We start from the raw sequence: 21,533 nt of genomic DNA, 5'->3' as shown, positions 1-21,533 counted from the left end.
CAAATATTGTACCGGTATTTTATTTTATCAAATTCATTCATCCCGAAGAAGTCTTACAATGACGACGAAAGGTTGATGGACGTGTGAGTTGGTTTCTTTCTTTTTTTTTAATCTCTATCTCGTCAGAATACTATTTCCATTATTCTCACACACATTTATATACAGTGGGGAAAATAAGTGTTGGACACATCCCATTATTCTTTATTTAACACAATTTTTATGCCGCGAATGACGCGAAAATTTAACAAGAAATAGTTACTAATTTAACAATAACAAATAACTTTAGAAATTGGAACCTTTTAATGCATAACAATTATATTTTCCCCACTGTATATGTACCTATTTACTATGCCTCCCCACGGGACAGAGTTAGACACCAGGGTCGTTTTTTAACGTGGAGAAAAGGTACAAAAATAAAAATTGTCTCAGTCGTGAAGGATTTCTCCTCTAACGAAAGAGAACAAGAAAATGAAGTGCAGCATCTGAAGAACAGATACTACACTTTGATCTTGACCAAAAGGCCAAAAGTGAACGTATCTGTGTGTGTACATTTCCCTACGCAATATCTCTCTATTTTAAGTCTACAGACTCGAAATTTGATATACAGGGTACTATCTAAAATTTCAAGTGTTTAGATCCCAAATTGTCGGAGGAGTTTGGTAGAGTTCTCAAAGGTCAAATTGTTGAACTTTGATCGGTTTTCGGTCAGAAATTTGGCTGTTAAGGGGTCAAAGATTTTCCCAAATATCAGTACCCTGTACATCAAATTTCAAGTCTGTGGACTTAAAATTGACAGAGTTATTGCGTAGGGGAATGTACACACACACGTTCATATATATATATATATAGCAATATATATATATCAATGTTTATTATTTAATTGGAATTTATTTATTGCGGAGTAATAAATAATCCAACCTTGATCGCCCTTCGGGGCCCGTGGCGCAGTTGATAGAGACGTTGAATCTCTACGGTTCCAGGTGAGCATTGTCTGAAGTTAGCGGTTTCAATCCTACCCAAAGCTTGGCCAAAACGTGGTAAGACGACAACTGTGGATGGCAGTAATTGCTGAGAATGCAGTTAGGAGATTCAGAGTTCCTATCCTGTTGCAGTTACCGCCTGACGAAGGCCAGAGGAATAGTTGGCCGAAACGTCATGAAACAACAACTAAGAAAGATGAGGATAATAGTCCGCAATAAATAAATGTCAATGTTTTTTCGTGTGTTATAGAAATCTATAAGTTTCAGTACACCACTGAAATTTTCCTTCAGTTTTCGAGTCAGTAGGGGCAATTATCAGTCAGAGCCATAAAATAACCGAAATACAAGATTTCAAAACGTAATGCCTTCTATTTTTTTTCCTATTCCGCCTGAATCGATGGGATTGCAAATTGCATTGTTATGATGACTGAACTTATGCATTCATGATCCGAAAGTTTCATCCCTCTTGGTATCTTCACCCCCGAAGTGATTTTAATTATGAAAGTTGTAAGTTATTTGGAAAGCATTGAAATGAAATATACCGTTATTTTTGTCCGTATGGAGACACCCACGATAGTCATAATGTCGTCTGCCGCCGTTGGTTGCCTTATGAAATACGCGGCGAGGATATAAAGTTGTAGCGTTCTTTACGTTGTCTAAGTTCTGTCTGCCTATTCATAATTTCAACGTGTATCCCTCCCCCATTACCGCTGCCATTTCTTTCAACGTCCATTCATAAATCTGTTTCAATTAAAAAAAAAAAAATTCTCCCCGCTCTCTGTTTACCATTTTTCTTTTTCTTTCATTAATTAATCGTGTTTTGTAATTAATTACATCTCAGCTGTTTCTTATCGTTTTCTTTCGTTATTCGATTTTCATCCCCCGTTTCTCTCTTTCTTTATCCCCCCCCCCCGTTTTATTTATTTCTTTCTTTTCAACTCCGCTTTTTCTTTTCTTCTTAACTCCGTTTTCTTTCTGTCTTTCTTCCCAACTTCCATTTTCTTTTCTTTTTAATTTTTCAAATTTTAATTGAAATTTACTCCTCCGCCCTCTCCTTATATTATTCCCCTCCCACTGCCTTTCTCCCTCTCTCATTGTTCGTAATATGTATGACCATTTCAAATAGTGGAGAAAAAACAAAAAAAAACAAATGAACATACATGGGACAGGGAGGGGTGTTCGGCGACGAGTTATTGAAGTGGGGGATCTTTTATTACTGGGTTCCCATAAATATTTCCATTAATTTTCCGTTTCCATAGGAACCGTTGAATGTAGCGGGTTAGGGAAGGGAGCAAAATCAGACCGGGTTGGGGGGGGGTAGCTCTCAAGGGGTTTGGTTGCATACCTTAAACTATCCTTTATTTTTATTTATTTTATTTTTGGATATGTATGTGTGTGTGGGGGGGGGGCTTAGCCACCCCCTCCTCCCGCCCCTTCTTTATATTGGCAATTCATTGCCTTTCACTCACGAACAACCCGCGAGCTCTCCTCCACGCCACCCGGGGGAAGATTTATTCCGACTCTCCTAGCCGCCAAAACCCTTCCACGTCTACGCCGCCGCCTTCTCTCGGGTTAATATTCCAATAAACCCATATTGCAGAAAGTGTTTTAAAATCTTTCGATAACCTGAAGTCATAAATTGAGGTATGACGATTGTTTCTTTGTCGCCATTTTTTTTTTCTTTTTGTGTTTGCATTCAAGCATCTCTCCGAGAAGATGCGACTGTCTGTGCTTCCGCCTGGCACCGTTGCTCTGTTTGAAATGAGCGTGACAGATCAACGAACATGCTTCGCTATAGAATAAGTGTGCATGTTGATTTGTAGCTCTGTCCCGCTCTAATTTGAAAATGTGTTCGTGGTTCCGTCACGGGCATTTTGCAGTATAGCCAAAAAACAGGATAAAAATTAAATGTAATTATATATATATATATATATATATATATATATATATATATATATATATACACACACACACACACTAGTAGGCAGCCTGACGTTGCCCGGTCGTAAAATACGCATAATATTATATTTTATGTGCATGCGAGTATTGTTTGTTTGTTTTTTTCTAAAGCGTTCACTTCTTTAAAATAAAGAAAAAAAAATACTCGAGCTGAGATCGAAGCCATAACCTAAAGACAGGAAGTCAAGTACGATACCCATTAGACCAGCGTGAGGCGATCTTTTAAATATGTTTTCAAACCTACTTATTTTTAACATGTGAACGATTCGCGCACGCGCAGTCGTGACAAGAGTTGACAAACACAAAAATCCGACGGCCCTCACGTACCAATTTTTCAATTTTGACGCCTTAGCAGCCCTTTTTCCGAATGAAAACGGATGAAAAAAGTTTTCCACATATCTGAATATCCTATATACCAAATTTCAAGTTTGTAGATAAAAATTCGTTGAGTATATAAGTTGAGAAGTGTCCTCACACCCACACACACAAGGTGTCTTAAATAAGTTTCCAGACTTTTTTCGTGTGGGCACTTTTATTGATAGTACACACATGAAACTCTAGTCCCCTTTGAAGTAATCTCCTCTGGCTGCAATGCACTTGCTGTACCGTTCCAACAACTCCTCCTGGAAGGCCCGATAGAAGTCCTCTTGTGTGAGCATGTCAATGACTCGTCACAGTGTCTTTAATCTCCTCAATTGTCTCATAACGACAGTCTCTAAGGCTTTCCTTGAGCTTAGGGAATAACTAAAAGTCACATGGAGCAAAGTCTGCATAATAGGAAGGGCGAGGAATTGTCTTGATGCCCATCTTGGTCAAATAGTCTGTGACAAGTATGGAGTTCTTTGAGCACCCTTGAGACAAACTTTGCACAAGTCTTCCATATCGTCAGTTCCTCGTGAATAATTGTGTGTACAGTTCCCACACTGACATCAAACTGTGCACTTATTGTCTCTGTAGACACACGATGGTCCTTATCCATGAAATTCTTTATGTGGCCAATCAACTCTGATGTTCTGACTCTTACTTTTCCCATATTTCTCATCATCCCTGCCTTCCTTGAATCTCTTATGCCACTCAAAAACTGATGCTCGATTCATGCAAGATGGTCCAAAAATATTCTGAAGCATTCCATGCGTTTCTGTGCCATTTTTTTCCAAGTTTAAAACAGAGTTGCATATCGTTCTTTCAAAGTGTCCTTACGTCCGGATTTCATTTTTGAAAATTCACCAGCTGTGACAATAAGGCTTTAGTAGGGTGTATTCCAATTCCTGCTGTAGCTGTTCATTTGAACCTGAACTCAAAAAAATGTTCAATCATCTCATAAGATGTATAGCAATGACATACTAAATTTTCGAGAGTCCATGATAATTTTAAATGCCTGGACAAAAAAGTCTGGACACTTATTGAATGCACCTTCTATTTATTATAACACCTAGTCATGGCACATTGCTACTTGGAACGTAAAAAAAATAGAAACATTTTAAAAATTCTTTTCCTTTTTATCTGAGCTAGTGACTCTTGTCGAGGCTGAAATGTGAAAAACAAGGCAATCTATAACATGGATCGACTTTGTGATCAAAACAAAAAAAAACATAAATTTGTTAAAAATATTTCCTATACAAAACTTTATTTTAAGTTATTAAAACAAAATTTAATCTTTTAAATTAAAAAAAAAATAATAAATAAGTGGCCCACTGAGTCACCCGTTGGGCTCAAATCAGACTGTTGCTTACGTGGATAAGTTTTGTGTGTTTTAACTTATTTTAAAGTGTTTATTTATTTTGATACATAAGTAATGCCGCGTCTTAAAACTAGAAAGAAATGTCCGACATTAGTCGGCTATCAGGGGGAATCTCGATAATTACTTAAAAATAAAAAATAAAAAAATATTGGTAGAATATTATGTTTTTGTAGAATTAGTAACATTTATTGGATGGATTTCTCACAGTATTTTGTTTAATTTTTGGTTTTTGTGCGATTATTGAGACTGCCATTTATTCTTGTTTTCCAAAGCCAGCTTATATATATATATATATATATATATATACACACACACACACGTGTGTGTGTCTTACCGTTTGTTGGTCTGTTTAGTTACGTGTGTTTCCACTAACACAATCGAATTAACTATCCCATAGTTTCTTCAGACTTGGCAGATTGAAGAAATATAATGAAGTAGAGATAAAAAGTACAAATTATAATCAATAGCAGCCAACTGTAAATTCATAAAAGAAAAACTCAAGACAGATAACAAAGGTAGAAAGAGAGAGAGAGGGTTTAATCACAAAACTAGAGAAAGAGATAAAGAGGGAGAGAAAGAGGAGGAAAAAACAGGAGAGGGGTAAGTTATTAAGAGAGAAGGAAAAGGGCAGACGGTTAAATAGAATGCGGGGTTGGATATGACCAGGCCGTTTATATAAAAATCAAAATATGGGATATAAAATATATTTCTGGTTTCTACTTCCTTATAATATTTCTTCCGTCTGCCAAGTCTGATAAAACTATTAGATCATTAATTCGATTCTGGTAGTGGAAACATGTAATTAAGTAGACCAAAAAACGGTAATTAAAACATTTTGCTCTACCGTAGTATTGAGCATCTTTTTCAGGGTTTTTTTACCAATTCAGTATATATATATAATATGAAACTTTCCATGTGATAGTTCTGAATTTTGAGTAAAGGTTATAACCAAATTACTTGAGATTCATCAATAAAGAAAACAATAGAAACAATTATATATATATATATATATAAAATTTTAGTCATTCAATAAATTTAAAAATTTATGACGTGAAATGATTAAATTTCAAATCAAAAGATTTTTATTATTCTATGTAAGACAAAGAATACATTTGAAATATTATAACTCCTTATCCTATAGGATTTCGATGTCTGCCATCTCTTCAGAGGAGAAAAAAAATATATATTCGTATTATTTAGTTTCTTCAGACTTTTTTTTAACCTTATTTTTAATCCAAACATAAAGGGGTTAGATTTGGGATCATGTCTATTAGGAGATTGTGAGGAGTTAAACAGAGAGAGGTGTGTTCACATACATTAAAACTTCTTAACACAGTCAGGGAAGCAGGAAACAGAAGGGAATTCCGAAGTTTTAGCAATTTGATCGAAGAAACTGTTAGAATAGAAGCCTTTCCGGCATCCGGGGGCATCAACAGTAAAGGGGTGATATTTTTGTTGCTTGTTTGGTTAGTCGGAAGTAAATAAATGTTGCCAAATACTTTATAAGTTTCTCTTCTGCATACCTGGATAAGTTTTGTGTGTTTTAACTTATGTTAAAGTGTTTATTTATTTCGATACATAAGTAATGCCGCGTCTTAAAACTAGAAATGTCCGACATCAGACGGTCATCAGGGGGAATCTCGATAATTACTTAAAAATAAAAAATAAACAAAATATTGGTAGAATATTATGTTTTTCTACAATTAGTAACATTTATTGGATGGATTTCTCACAGTATTTTGTTTAATTTTCGGTTTTTGTGCGATTATTGAACTGCCATTCATTCTTGTTTATAATACTACTTATTTTAAAGCGTTTATTTAGTTTGAAACATAAGATAGATAGAAGAGTAAATTATTTTGCCTTTGATAAGTTTTTTTTTTATTTGCTTTATCTTTTCTTTGTTGTCTTTACTATAAAATGCCCGAACAGGTTATTTACAATTAGTTAATAGAAAAAAAAAGGGGGGGGTAAAATAAAAAATACACAAAAAATAAATGTTACCAAATGCAAATAAGTTATTTTTTCTACCTACCTAGATAAGTTTAACTTTTAGTATGTTTTTAAGCGATTTTTGTTCAAAACAAACCTAGTGTCCACGTTTCAGTTAAAAAAAAACAACAACAACAAAAAAACAAAACATGGCTACTATAAGTATTGCAGGAGGATCCTTGATAATCGTTCAAAAATCAAAAATTAAACAATACTGGTAGAACATTACATTTTCGTATGATTTGGTGACATTTATTGGATGGGTTTCTGAAGGTATTTTGTTTTTTTGTTTTTTTTAGGGATTATTAAGGGTCCTTTTGCAATGCTTGTGGCAGACATTTTTTTCGTTCTTACTGAATTGAAGGAACACTTTTGAAAAAAAAAAAAAAAACGCTTAAAAATGCTCAAAAACAAAAATATATACAGGCGTATAAAAAGTAACTTATCTTGCGTTTGGTAACATTTATTTGTTGCATATTTGTTTTTTGACAACTTTGTATTAACTAATTTACTCTTTACATAAAAAAAAAATCGACTCGTTTCTCAACTCTGAATTCACATTCTTTATTTGTTGTGTTTTATACCCTTCAGATGCTGTAAAATAAATTTAAAAAAAAAAAAAGCAAAGAAATTGCAGCCATTTTTAAAAAAGGGACATAACTAAGATAAATGGGGTTTCTGAAGTTAATGTGTAAAAACTCCAAAGGGTCGTGCCTTCAAATGCGTAAACTTTGTCTTCCGCTCCATAAATTTCACCGCTTTTTGCCTTTTAGCATGCCTTGCCTGTTGGATGCCTTTTTTATTACACATTTATCTCCCCTTCAGGTTTGTGCCTGAAACTATCACATTTAATGAAATACGCGGAACCGAGTTAATTGGATAATTGAAAAATATATTATAATCGATAAAAATGTTTGTAAAATTGGATGTAAAGTGTTTGTTTTTTGTGCCCTTCCAATATTAATCCAAGTAATTGATCTACCTACTTGTTGGCATCCCGATATGTGATCTGCTTATTAACCCTAATCTTAGGGTCAACGAATATAAGATTTACCAAATGCTTTCTAATCTTATATGCAATCTACAGGCTGGAACCATAAATTTACACTAAAACTTTATTTTAAAATTTTAATTCCAGTAACTTGATTATGTAATAGAGCTGACATCTATTCAATACCAGGCTTTCAGCCTCAATCACCATCTCGATACCGTTTGGAACCAGGAGCATACCTTTTCCACAAAGGAGCTCAGCGAATACTTGGTGGATGGCGGAAATCAGACAGGTTTTGTTGTTGTGGGAGGTCATGTTGGTGATGTTCCCAATGTATGACAAAACAAAGTCTAGAGGGTTCAGGTCGGGGTAGAAGGGGGAAAACAGGGAGAGAAGGGTACAAAGTTGTAGCACTCCCGACGCCAAGCTCCGGTTTCTTTTGATTTGTGGGCCAGCGCGGAGTCCTGCTGCCACACTAAGGGCTGCTAGCGATCACCTGATTGCACCAGGGAATCACCACAATCTTCAGTACATCCTGGTACACTTTGGTGTTGACTTTCAAGCAGACTTCAAAAATGTGAGGTGGCATGATGTGGCCCTTATTTGAAACCACACTAAAGACCATAACCGTGGCCAGGAACTTCATTGAGCTGTGCTCTTGAAGCATTGAACCGTTCGGATTTGCATTTTGAAGGTGCTGGCAATGGCCCTGTTGTCCTAACTTGAATCGGTAGAGAGCAAGATTTGTACAGTGGCACGTCTCCGATTTCACCCGTTTAATCATTTAACATTGTGTCACTTTCAGACATGATAGAAGGCTCCTATCGCTCTTGGGATTTGTACACAACTGGCCAACTAGTAGATGTTCTGCAACAAAGAAAAAACAAAAAAGAAGAAAACCGGTTTTCGTCAAACAGAAATGGAATCATGCCGTCTTTTCTAGGGCGACAATTTTATTGTTTCATGCTGTACTTATCAGCCCTAATCTAAGGGTTAAAGTTAATGAGTAGATCATCTATAAATATAAAAGCGAAAATGTGTGTGTTTGTGTATGTATGCACTTTTTCTGTATGTCCGCAAAAGGCTTTTTTCAGGGGAGCACTCACTCGTTCTTAAAACTTTTTATATGCTGTCTAGATGATAATATGTACGAAACGCTATTTTTTTTTCCCGATTTTTAGATCACCGCGTGTTTCTTTCGCTATTCAGTATAAAAAAAAAAACGAAACTGGATTCGAATTGGCCGGGTGGTCTCCAGAAAGCGATGTAAACGTTTTATCCATGTTGGCTTTTCACCGTCATATCAGACGATTGCTTTCATTTGGACAACACTAATAAACGAGGGAGCTGCTTTTCCTTCCCAAAGTTGGAGTTTCACCTCATTAAAACTGTCCCCGAAGAGAATGTTAATTGCTGAATAGCCATTGCTTACGTTGTCGTAAATCTTAACTCCGTGACTTCTATCTGACCTCATTAAGCGGGCACCTGTCAATTCTATTTAAATAAATTAAAACCTCTTTCACTTACTCTTTCTTGCTGGCCAAGCGGTTAACATTTCACATTTTCCCCCCAACTTTGCCCCAGGGCTTCGGCTTCGATCCTAACTACATACCAAATTTTTTTTATTATTATTTAACACCTCCAAACACCCGGGCAACGCCGGGTAACCCCACTAGTATATTTGAAAAGAGAGAGGGTCTGGCTGGTGTTATTATTAGCAGGTTGAGAGGGAGAGGGGGACGGGAAGCTAGTCTGTGCAACCCATTTTTATAAGGCGGACTATGACCCCCCCCCCCGACATCTCGACAGGGAAAGATAAATTGAGTTTGGTGTAATCTATTAACCCAAATCCTAATCAAGTAACCTTAATCTTAACCATTAGATTAGGGTTAGTGGTTATATCACATTTTAGATTATAAACTATTCGGTAGATTGAAAGAACACCATTCTAAATTAATTTGCATTCGCTGGTACAGGAGGACTTTTTTTTTATCATAATTTATTTATTTATTTGTATTCATGTACAACCGCCTACTTATTATTATTATTATTTAAAAAGTCATTCTTAACATGGGGAGGGGAGGTGTTTTGTACATATTCTGTACTTTAACCTTACAATTGAATAAATAAAAAAACCCATAAAAATTTAATTAAACGTGGAAATACGATTTAAAAATAGCGCGAATCACTCTCTGCATTAGCACACAAAAAAAAAAAAAAAAAAATATGCAATATGAATGTAATTTTCTATATTTTTAATTGGGTGTAATGTAAGAAAAATAAGTACAACTTGCCGGACGAGAAGAGGTTGGTGATCGGAGGAGGGTCGGGTTTATTTTTGACTAAACAAAACCGGTGACCGTTGGGCTCTTGCTTATATCTGCTGCTGCTGCTGCTGCTGATGGAAGTGTTTGCATATGAATGTCTGTTACTATTTAAAGGATTGCTTCCATTGGGGCAAGGTGTGCTTAGATGACGGAAACTTTCAGTGAACGTTATTTGTTACCGATAATAAAAGTACGGACGCACAGGTTGGTCTCCAAGCCTCGTGCTTCTCGACTCCAGAGCGGGTGGGGGTAGGGGGCGATCTTGCAAAATTTCGCAACCGTTATCCCCGACCCTACTCTGATCTACCTACTTTCCTTTGGTGTCGGAGAATTTTCGACAGTAAAAACCAAATTTATATCTAAAACGGCTAATTAGAAGATTTAATCGGTGTTTACCAAATATATTAATTTTATAGCAAGAAATATAGACAATAAGCTATATTTTTGTCAATATTCCTATTTCGAAATATATAAAGTTCTAAAATCATAATTTTATCAAATAAAACTCAATAAAACCAACACATCGTACTTACATGCATCATATAGTGTATTTACATAGATCCACTGTGATAACACAAATGTGCTAATTAGCAGGAATAAATCTAATAAAAAAAAATAAAACAACAATAAGATTTTAATCAGGTTTACAGGAAAATCATACTTCCGGTTTAATGTCGTGACTATATCGTAGATAAAAAAAAATAAATGAAAAAACGGATTGGTGTCAGACTTCGTTTCGCTTTTACAGTATATTACGTCTGTGGATGTTATTCTAATGCTGAAACGCCGTAATCTATACGCTTATAAAGTTGATTTTTTTCTCGCTCTGACACTGATATTAAAAGCCTACTTTTTTTCTTTTTTTTTTTTAATTATTAAAACGAACTTTTTAATAAAGGTTGAAACGATAAAAGTGGCGCCCTAAAAAAGACATCACTCCATTTCCGTTTGATGAAAACTAGTTTTCTTTGTTGCAAACTATCTACTAGTCGGCCAGTTATGTAGAACTCCCAAGAGCGATAGGAGCTCTCTAGGAAGTCCACCCTCCCAGGTCTTGCCTTCTCTCTTTGTGAAGGGGATCGTCTGAGACACCTTCACCGAGGAATGCCGACGGAGCTCCCAGGTATTTTGTGCAGGTCAGAGTGCCCCTGCTCTGGAGAGCTAACTTCTCAATCCCACTTTCCGATCCTGGTGTCTAAGTTCTTGCAGTGGGAGAGAACTAAATATAAAATCGTAGCGGATCGGGCCTTCGGATTGGGATCTAAGTGTGGTATCTGTTCTGATGCTATACTTAAGTTTATTTGTCCTTAGTCAATGGAGGGGAAAAAATTTTACTTTTGCCCGCTTCCAGAATACCCCCCCTTTTTTTTTTTTTTTTTTTTTTGAGAGCTGGTTTTCCTCCCACATAAAAAGCGACCTTGTGTCACATTTTGCTTTTGTGGTGAAGCAAATAAACACCCATAACCGTCGCGAAAGCGAGTAAAACCCGAATACTTATGTCATTATTGTTACTTACTTGCTTCCGTTCGTTATGTACTTGGTCCATGCCTAGAATCAAAATGGCTACCATGGATTATTTTAATACGCGGGACGTTCCAAACGTAATCTCTCCTATCTTTTTTTTATATTCCGCCCGAATGGACCAGAGGAGATTGCAAATTGCATTTTTTATTGTAACTGAACTTGTGCATTCATGGCCTGAAAGTTTCATCTCTGTTACAGATATTGATGGTGTGAGACTAAGAAAACAATGCGTCAGAAGCAAAAGATGTGTTATAGAATCCATAGCAAAAATATATTGAGAATGGTGGTGACTATGTAGAAAAAAAAATTCCGAAACACAAACGGTCGCTCATTGTAATTGTACCACATCCGTCTTCATAGCTCTTCAACCTTTTTTTATTTAAAAAAAAAAAAAAAAATTGGAGGCTTTACTTTTGGAACCACCTTTGTAATTTTTAACTAATTACCCAACTGTATTTCCTTTTTTATGCACCTACGAGTCACCACTTATCAAGGTTCAAAGGCCATTCGAGGATCGGAGTTAATTAGTTTGTCGGATACTAAATCCGAATATTGCCGACTTTCACCGCTAAAAAAAGGAAAAATTATCGAAAGAAACAACTATATGAGCAGTGAAACATGAAAAGGGGACATAATCCTAAATCGTGAAATAGAAAAGGGAGATAATCACTTGTTTACCATGTAACCTTTTCATAAAATGTAAAGAATAACAGTTGTTTAATTCATGTATCTCCCACAATACGGGTGAAAATAATAAATGCTGACATAATTAGAAAGGGAGAGAGAAGAGAGGGAGAGCCAAGGGATGAAGGGAGGGAGAGAGAATGAGGAAGAAAGAAAGGAAAGAGCAAACGGACGGAGAAGAGGGGGAAAACGAAGAAAAGGGAGAAAGAAGAAGCGAAGGGACGGAAGGAGAGTGAGAGGGGGGTAATTAGCCGTTTTGCCGAGTTAAATAATAAACCGCCTTTTCTGTTTCCGAGTATCTTTTAGAATTGCTCTACCATAGACACTTCTCCACTCGTACAGGCACCTATGCAGGGGTTGTCCATTGTCTCTTAAGATTAAAAGGGCATTTTTTTTTTATTTAATCTCAAGAAGCTGCGATTCCAGTCATTATCTCCTCCATACCGAATAGGGATAGGTTCATTGTCCCTCGCTCGAAGTGTTCTCATCCGTGAGGGAATGTCGACGGGATTATTTTTGCGGCCGGATCGAATGACCCATTATCAATCAATACGTATTTTTTTTCTATAGAAATGGGAGAGGCAAAGAAGAAAAATAATCGAAGTGTTTGGAGAGTCTTTACAATTCTATACCCCCGCCCCCACTCCAGCGCACTTTTTTTTGGTTATCCTTTGTTTCCCTTTTTTTCTCATTCTTTTTCCTCCTCATTCTTTCTTTTCACCTCATTTTATTTTCTCTTCATTTGTTTCTTAATTTCTGTTTTGTAGTTTTTTCTTTTTTTTTTTACTTTCCCTTTTTTTCTTTTCTTACTAGTATTCTTTTTGATTTCTTTTTTATTAGTCCACTTTCTCTTTATTATTTTTATTCTTTAATTTGTTTTCTCATACATTTTTTTCTTTTTCTCTTTTTTTCTTCATCTCTTTAAAATTTTAATTTTATTTGGTTCTGCTTCTTATCCAATCGTGACCTGTCTCACTAATATATATATATATATATATATATATATATATATATATATGTGTGTGTGTGTGTGTGTATGTTTGGGTGTTGGGACGATTATCGGAAAAATCGGAACTTTTTGGGGTATCGGAATCGAGAAAATTCTGTACCTATTTCCCGATGCCAAAAACGATTCTTTGAATTGTCTTTTTTATTTGACTGTGTTTAAAACAAAATATACCACTGTTGAATTAATAGATATTTATTGATGTTAGACTACCAGTAAATCTAAAATCGATAGATCACCCCCACCCCCCACACAAATGTATTTTTACGTTTGAGAAAACATTTGCACATCTAATTATAATATAATTTTAACACAAAAAATAGCAACTTTATGATTAAATATTTAGAGATTTATAAAGAATCGGAAAAATATTGAAATCGTCCAATCACTAATACACACACAAGTTTTGGCGATGTTTTTATTTGTTTTTGTTAACGATACTTTTTGAATGAATTCAATTATTTGTACGAAAGTGCATTTTTATCTAAATGCGAGTTGGGAATACTTTTTCCTTTGACCAACTTGGTACTCCCTAAATGCGAAGCGGCGTATATATTATTTTTAAAATATAATTATCCACTAACACGTGTTTTGTCATGTACGACTCATCGGAGTGGCTGAATCTAGCGAGACACTAAATTCAGCCACTGACAAGTCGTAGACGAAACACGCGTCAGTGGATAATTATTTTAAAAATAGTAAGTTATGAAAATATATACATGGCAATTAAGCTACACAGAATATTCAGTATTTCATTCTCGTAAGAATTTGTCAGGCTTATGATGAAACGCGGAATATTCTGTGTAGCTTAATTGCCATATATATTGTTATAACTTACTACCTAGCTCTACCTATGTATTGGACACTGTTGAAGTAAATACTGAAAATTTACGCATAAAATTATATCTTCGTTTATTAATTTATGTGATTAAATGAAGTAGTCATATATATATATATATATTGGAATGGTGTCTGCGTTTATCATCTGATGCGCTGAGTACAAAAAATCACATTAGTTTTGCTCAATCAGGTCAAGTTTTTGAATTATGGCCACATTTTTTTTCCCATATGTGCGCATGCGTGGAACATTTTAGAAGAAGTTGGTGGGAGTTAAATGCCACGTTTTGATTTGAAATGATTGTTTTAATAAGATGTATTTAGGTCCGATAGTTCTGGATGATTATGTTAAAAAAGGATCAGTTTGGAGTCATAAAACCTCGAAATCTTCCACAAATTGGTGCTCAGCGTACACGAAGAAGAACTGGCCTGTGCTGGAGGAATTAGTGCCTTGCAAATAAATGAACGTCATCAACGATCCTCTGGTGAACAGAGACAGAATACCCTTCTCGCCGCTGATCGTCAAGTTCAGCTTAAGCAGTTCACCAAGGTTCTGGATAAAAATGGTGAATGCTTCATTTACTTGTGCCAGGTTTTTCCTCCCATATGTACTCCTTCATTCAACCTTGACCTCTATATTACTATTTTTTTTTCTAAGGGAGTCAGCACTTATCAAGGCTCAGAGGCCACTCGAGGATAGGGGTTAATGAATTTGAGGTGGTAGTGTAGTAATCGTTAATGGTGTAAGTTGGGTAGAATTTGATTATTTCAGCGACGATTTAACAAGTATTTGTTTACATTAGGCTTGAAGGACATCATACTGTAGTCTACCGGGAAGCAGTCCAATGGAACAGTGTTCCATAGGTGGACAGTTCTAGAAAAGAAGCTTTATTCATGAAATCTGCATTTAGATTTAAACATAGAGAGTGGGGGGAAAGTCGAGTTTTTTTGTGAAAGTCAAGCGAGGCAGCATGACCATAGATTAGAGCTCAGACGAGCACTTACTATGACAATAACGATAGAGCAGAGATAGGCTCGCAACGTCTCTTCTGTGGGAAAGAAGTTGCAAGTAAGAAAAAAAGGGCATTACCTACTAGATTTCAAAGTCAATTTTAAACTTTATTAAGGACGCATAGGGCGCAGCGAGCAGCTCCTTTCCCAGATGTGGTGACGGTACTCCATTTCAGGACATACTTAGCTCTTATACAAAAAGAGGATTGCATCGGTGGTAAGATATCTACTGGAGTGATAGAGTTATCCAACCATTTTTCCAGCGATCTTGGCAACATATTTGATGTATGTGTTCCATTTTAGGAGTGAAGGTCAATCCCGGAAGCTTGTCAAGACAAGGTGCTTCTTCAAGACGAGAGCCATTCATTTCAAGTGGGGCCTGATGGGGAGGTGGGGGTTAGAGCGATTATGATGGTGCAGTTATGGTTCAGAAGAAAAACGTGTAATATATATATATATATATATATATATATATATAAAGTTAGAAAAGCATTTCATCCAAGGCATAAAAATTGTTAAACAAAATGTTTTTGCTATGGGTTTTAAAAATAAAGGTACAAGATTCAATTTGAAATTTATTTATCTTCAAAGTGCACTTTTGTAAATTTTACAAAGTAAGGTATAAAAATTTAATTTAAATTGAATCATTGCGAGATGAAAGATAATGTTTTTAAATTGCAACCGAAATGATCAATCGTTTTTTGTTTGTTTGTTTGTTTAGCTTAGTTTAGTTTCGTATATACAAATATGTATAATAGTTTATAATTTGTTGATATTATTTTCATAAGTATGTATACAAAAATTAGAATTAATAAATTAACTAATTATTAAATAGAACATTTTGGTAGAAGATTCATAAATTAATTAAAATTGTTAGTACGAATAGTTGGGTTTAATGACTTTCTTTGATAAAAATTCAACATGGCGTAATGGAAGAATATAAAGGTACCTGCAGCTTCTCTTCCAATTTTCGGAGTTTAATCATGTCAAATCACATTTCAATTCTTTTTGATGGATTGATTGTTGCTATTTCTTCTGATGAGTTAAGGGCATGATAGATTCACTGATTGATATAATAATTGATTGATTTTGCGCTACGAAACAGATACTGTCAAGAATTGTATAAGTCAACTGAATTAAAGGAATAAATTACAAGGTGGTCAACATCATGAATTTTGGAATATATATATATATATATATATATATATATATATAATCTCCATCCATTGCCAAAGGGCAATAAATTACCCATCTGTATATTTTTGGTTGTTTTAATTTATTTGAAAGCGTTTTTATTTAAATTTAATATTTTGTTCAGGGCCAATAATTACGGTCTGAATTTAAAATGGCCGACTCCAGGAATTATATGAAAGTCCGCATGATCGCGGCATCTCGAATCTTTTTTTTTTTTTTTTTTTTTTTTTAAAAGCCTCTGAGAAAACGATATAAAATCTGGGGGAGCGGGACAAAAAAAAACACTTAAAGCATCAAAACTAATTCGATAAAAAAAATTACATTTGTTGTTAATTTGTTTTTCATCCGTTTTGTTCCTATATATACAGCACAATCGCCCCCTCCCCATTTTTTTTTTTTTTAATTTTCTTGTCGAAAGTTACGCTGAGTGATTTTATATTTTTTGACAATATCAACGAAGCACCTAAAAATTTGCGAACATGACGATTCCTTACGGGTATGAGCCGCGGACGCCTCTGTGTAGCTTAAGTAGCATAAATATATTTTCATACTTTACTACTTAGCTCTACTCGCATATTGAGCACTGGTGAAGTAAATACTGAAAATCGATAGACAAAAAAAAAATGTTATAATTTTCACGTGTGTGGTCCCGGTTTCGAATCTCGCTAGTATCAAGTACACTGATGAGCCGTAAAATGGCAAAGGGCGTGTCCGTGTATAATTATACTTTATGAATATAGACGCTTCCCACGTGGAGGCATCACACTAGTAACGGCAAACAACGTTTTCCCCATATCGTTTTAGGAATAAGCATTACCTAAATGCTATTTGAGTACGGTCAATTATCAATATCGCAAAATCAACAAACACGCACATTATATATATATATATATATATATAGAGAGAGAGAGAGAGGGGGGAATTTTCGTATGTGTCTTTCTATCTCATTTTATTTCCTTCTCTTTTTAATTATCCGTATAACTGTAAATTCTCTTTAGTTTCGTCCGTAACCACTCCCCCATATCGTATCATTAATTCACACGTGTTGAGGTTTACTGCTTAGAAATGCGTGAGTGATGCAAGAAGGCATGGGATATATATATATATATATATATATATATATATATATATATATATATATATATATATAATGTATGACTGGAAGTGGGGGGAGGCTGACCGATACAGGGCAGGAGGGGCGGGGAATTGCAGTAAATTTTGAGTAGCCAGATGTGTGAGGGAGATGAAACGGAAGAAGCCTTTATTTTTAATAGAATTAAAAAGAAAAGGACGGACCGAGATATGTGGTTCCCAACCAATCCAAGTCAGTTCAACATAAAGGGGGAGGGGGTAATTTGTACGCTTTTCAGTTTGCTAACACAGGTATGTCCAAACTCGCGTAGTGATACGCAGTCGATTAGAGCATCAGCGCGCACGTGCACCTTTTCCTGGTTCCGTTCAAAGTGACTTTATGCCAATGTAAACGGACATATTTCCTCGATCGCCTCCATTTAGGACTTACGAAACCCTAAACCCACAGACCTGGATAAAATTACATTTATCTAATGCATGCCGACCGCACCAACCGGTTTTACATTTATTTGCGTGTGTGAGTTGAGATAGCTACCCCAAGCCCGACAGAAGAGCGAGGGGTCTGAGACAAAATAGTCGTTAGCTATGTCGTGATTTTGGCTCAACTGTAATGTTTAAGAGTGTACCTCGCCAGTTTTAGGGGTTATTTATTTGGGCAATGTATTTTTTAGATGAGCCGATTTCCAAAAAATATTTTCAGTGAAAAAGGTTTGCAGGTTTATCATTAATTGTGAAAAAAAGGGGGGGGGAGACATGTTATACGGTAAACAAAAGCAAAATTAGTTGAAAGGGCATACATTCATAAAAGAGATATTTTATAGATGTTTAAAATAGAAGTTTACAACAATAAGGAAAACATAGAATGTTCTTGAATATTTTTAGACTTCTTGTAAAAACAAGGGTGGGATTTATTAGTTGAGATATCAAAAAGTTTGAATCGGTTAATTAAGAACCGTGCGTTACAGAGGTCAGAAAATCATAATCAAAATTCCCCCATTCAATTAAATCAAATATAATTCATTAAAAGTTGTTAATAAAAGTTAATGTCGTTTGCTTATATTAGAAAAGAAGTTCAGTGAGAACGGTTGGGAATATTTCAATTGATAGATTGTTTTAAATAAGCAGACGACACTAAGGGATTCAAGCAGTCAGTGCAAGTGTGTGTGTGTGGGGGGGGTCGCGCTTTGTATTTAACTTCAGTAAGTTTGAAGAGATCAAGGGGCTCCTTCCTGGGACGTGAGTTGATTATTGTGGAGATTAAATGGAGACGTATTTCAGCACTATCTGAAATTTGTTGGTCTCAATTGTGTATTGAAGAAAAAAAAATATAACCTTTAAAGGATTTAGGTGGTTCTCAGAAAGCCAATTTCGAATAAATTCAGAAACTTCTGATTGGTCCAAAATAAAAGTATTTGTTTACATTTATTCAGGCCTGCGCCAATTCGATTTGCAGAAACGAGTTCACGTATTTTGATTTTAGACACCAAAGGATAAATTTCGGTGTTCAAATTGAAGAATAAGCTGGCTTTTTTTTTTTGTGCAATCAAAATGGATCAAAACAGCAAATTTTATAAATTTAGAGAAATGCACCTAATTGGCTTAGAATTAGTGTTGAGACGATTAATCGGAATAATCGGAACTTTTTGGGTATCTGAATCGGAAAAATTTCTACCTCATTTCCAATGCCAAAAACGATTCTTTATGTGTGTGTGTTTTCAACACTGCTGATACTAATGATAAAATGATTGCTGATTATTGATTTTAAACTACCAGTAAAACGAAAAACTATATATTCTGGCATAAATGTTTTTTTTTTCTCCCCGTTTGCAAATTATATATACATGTATTACATTTTTTATACGATAATCCGAAAACAAAACAAAGACAAACTTTATAGCTAAATTTTTAGATGTTTTAGAAAAATCGGATTCTATATCTAACTAGAGGGGGCACCCGGCGTTGCCCGGGTGTCTGTAGGTGTGTGTGGTGTTAAATAAAAAAGAACCCGGGGGGGTAGGATCGAATCCGAAGCCCTGAGGCGAAGTTTGAAAATAAAATCGGCCAGCCAGAATGAGTTAGTGAAAGATGTTTGAATTTATTTAAGAACGAAATTGACATGTGCGCGGCCGGAAGTCGTCGAGCGTGACGACGACGACGACGTAGGTTTGTTTGTTATAAGCGAAGTAAAAAAAAAAAAAGAAAACAACGTTAACACTTAAGCGGGAAAAAAAACACAAAAAAACTAACGTAAGACAAACGAACGATGAAAACAGAAAAACGAACACGTGAAAAATGACTTAAATAAGCCTGTTTCGATATTAAAATTTAAAAAATCGGTGGGTACCCAGGTGTTTTTGGGTGTCGCTAAGAATAAGCGATATAAGTAAAAAAAAAAAGAAGAAAAAAAAAAAAACAGAAAAACGAACGTTACGTGAAGAATGGCTTCAATAACACTGGTTCAATATTTAAATTTAAAAAGTCGGAAAAAAAAAATCTCACACCACGATTCGAACCCAAAACGTTTAGATAATGAACCAAGGCCTTAAACAACTGAGCTAATGCGACGTACATGAAATTTGTTCGGGTTTTTTTTTTTTTTCAACTATTTAAAGTAAATCCGGTCACGACGTCATCTGACGCATGCGTAGAAACGGTCATTGTCACGAGAGGACCGTTTTTGTTGACCCCCCCCTCTGTTGAAAATTGTCGATTTCGGGGTGAAAAAGTTAACGTTTTTGGCCAATTTTTCGATATTTTTCGAGCAAAGGATGGAGCTTCAATGTGATACAGAGTTTGTGAATTTTCGTCGCGTCTGTCGAAAGTTTTTAGCAGACATCCAAACATACACACATACATTTTCGCTTTTATATATATATATAGATGTCCATAATATAAATATCACCTGTCTGTTTAAAATGTATGTATGCTTGTATGTCTGCCTAAAACTTTCGACAGAGGCAACAAATTTTCACGAGATCAGTATCATTTTGAAGCCCGACCCTACGGATGATAAATATCGAAAAATTTGCCAAAAACGTTAATTCCTTCACCTTTAACTGGGCACTTTTCTACAGGGAGGGGTCGCCTTTTTTTTTTCGCCGATATTTTCGGAAGTCATCGCCTCTTTTCGATTGTCTAGCCTTAATTTAAACCCACGTCACTTCCGGTTTGCCGATGGACGTAACAGCAAAGACGTCATTTTTTTTGTTTTGTTTTTTCTCTCACGTTCTTTGCCTCCTTCGCGGTACGGGTTCTAACCTGCCTGCCTATTACCACTTTTTTTTTTTTTTTTTTGCTCAACACACCTCCAAACACCCGGGCAACGCTGGGTACCCAGGCTAGTTATATCGAAATCGGAAATTTAGAACAGAATCGGTAAAATATTGGACTCTACCCATCACTAGTAGTGTCAGAAAGTCGCCTTTAAAAATGCGTGATGAAAACTTGAATAATTAGACTTACTATCTTTCGAAGCTTATAACTACTTGAAAAATATAATTCAAGCCCTAATTTTTTTTTCAATAAAATAAGCAAATACCAAATTTTAAAATAATAACAGGTTCTATAGCAAAATATGCAATATTTGTTTTTTTTTTTAAGATTTCAAGAAAATCAATTTTAACTTACTTCGAATATATATACACTTGTGCCCGATATTATTCATACCCCTCGGATCTTTGAGATTTCTATAAGAATATTGCTCAAACCAGAAGGTAGACAACATTAAAGGGATTTCAAACAATAAATCAAGCATAAACATTTAATTTAAACTCAACAAATAAATAAATTATGTAAGTTTGAAACATTATACAAAGAAAAACAATAATGGCACTAGTTCAAAATTATTCATACCTCTCTTACTAATAGTCAATAGCATGCCCTTTATTCTTAATAACTGCCTGTAACCGTTTTGGATATTTATCAACAAGGTTTTTACAAGCATCAACAATGATTTTTGACCATTCTTCAATGCAGTAGTTCTCCAACTCCCTCAAATTTCTAGGTTTCCGCTTTTTAACCTCAGTTTTCATTATGTGCCAGACGTTTTCGATAGGGTTCAGGTCGGGACTCTGGCTAGGCCATTCCAAAACATTAATTTGATTATCCTCAAACCATTTCTTGACTATTTTGGCAGTATGTTTTGGATCATTATCTTGTTGAAGGACCCAGTTTCGTCCTAAATGGAGCTTCTCCG

At 35.3% G+C, this 21,533-nt stretch overlaps 1 protein-coding gene across 1 annotated transcript in view; it reads left to right on the top strand.

Moving 5' to 3' along the window:
* Positions 1–21,533, top strand: part of LOC145247974 (uncharacterized) — a 536,604-nt gene that overhangs the window by 416,764 nt on the left and 98,307 nt on the right. The gene's annotated exons all lie outside the window — the stretch shown is intronic.

Source organism: Euprymna scolopes, chromosome 26 (assembly GCF_053919585.1).
Source record: "Euprymna scolopes isolate OS-2025 chromosome 26, ASM5391958v1, whole genome shotgun sequence".
NCBI lineage: Eukaryota > Metazoa > Mollusca > Cephalopoda > Sepiida > Sepiolidae > Euprymna > Euprymna scolopes.
This window is presented reverse-complemented; position numbering and strand designations above follow the sequence as displayed.